The following is a 1558-nucleotide window of genomic DNA, read 5'->3' as shown; positions in this document are numbered from 1 at the left end:
AGGTTCAGGGTCAGCCTCAACAAGAATGCTTTTGTCTTTGCTCCTGCTCATATGAAAGAGAAGAGAACAAGAAAATGTGGAATCCTCTATGTCACAGTATAGAGATTCCTTGAGATGTCAGAGGAAAAGAAAATTAGAAGGCATAAGTAGAAAATTCGAACTTATCAAAGAAGATGGAGTTCGAATTTTGCATTAAGGAATAATGTTAGTCCATAAATAGAAGGATGTGAGAAGAAGGGAAGTAGTATTCGAAAATTAAGTAAAAGATTTTGAAAACATTTTGAAAAACACTAATTGATTTTCGAAAATAAAAGTGGAAAAGAAATTAAGTGATTTTTGAAAAAGAATTTGAAATTAGAAATAAAAAAGATTTGATTGAAAGCTATTTTGAAAAAGATGTGGTTAAGAAGATATGATTAGTTTTAAAAAGATGTGATTGAGAAGATATAATTTGAAACACATTTTAAAAAGATTTGATTTAAAAGTTAATGACTTGGCTATCAAGAAAAGATATGATTCAAACATTAAACCTTTCTCAACAGAAAAGGCAACATACTTGAAATGTTGAATCAAATCATTAATTGATAGCAAGTATCCTTGAAAATGGAAAGAAATTGATTTTGAAAAAGATTTGATTGAAAAATTGATTTGAAAAAGATTTGATTTTGAAAAGATTTTGAAAACTTAAAAAAAATCTGCATTAAAAACAAAATCTTCCCTCTTGTGCCATCCTGGCGTTAAACGCCCAGAATGGTGCACATTCTGGCGTTTAACGCCCAAATCACTACCCTTTTGGGCGTTAAACGCCCAACCAGGCACCCTGGCTGGCGTTTAAACGCCAGTCTGCCTTCCTCACTGGGCGTTTTGAACGCCCAGCTTTTTCTGTGTAATTCCTCTGCTGTATGTTCTGAATCTTCAATTCTCTGTATTATTGACTTGAAAAGACACAAATTAAAAATATTTTTGGATTTTTAATACTAAGGAATAATCAAAATGCAACGAAAATCAAATAACAATGCATGCAAGACACCAAACTTAGCAGTTTGTATACTACTGACACTAACAAAATGAGAATGCATATGAGACACATAAACACTCAAGTCAAGAGAATTCAAAGATCAGAGCAATGAAATTATCAAGAATAACTTGAAGACACATGCATGAATGCAAAAAGAACAAAAACATGCAATTGACACCAAACTTAAAATGGAACTCTAAACTCAAACAAGAAATGTTTTTGGATTTTATGATTTTGTAATTTTTTTTTGTTTTTTTTCGAAAATTAAGAAAATCAAAATTCTTAGTGAGAATTCCAGGAATCATGCAATGTCAGTCTAAGACTCCGGTCCAGGAATTAGACATGGCTTTACAGCCAGCCAAGCTTTCAAAGAAAGCTTCGGTCTAAAATACTAGACATGGCCAATGGCCAGCCAAACCTTAGCAGATCACTGCTCCAACAGCAAGATTGATAGAAATCAACATGCTCTTGTGATGATAAGTTGAAACCTCGGTCCAATAAGATTAGACATGGCTTCACAGCCAGCCAGACTTCAACAGA

The sequence above is a fragment of the Arachis duranensis genome, chromosome 2 (assembly GCF_000817695.3).
Source record: "Arachis duranensis cultivar V14167 chromosome 2, aradu.V14167.gnm2.J7QH, whole genome shotgun sequence".
In the NCBI taxonomy this organism is placed as follows: domain Eukaryota; kingdom Viridiplantae; phylum Streptophyta; class Magnoliopsida; order Fabales; family Fabaceae; genus Arachis; species Arachis duranensis.
This window is presented reverse-complemented; position numbering follows the sequence as displayed.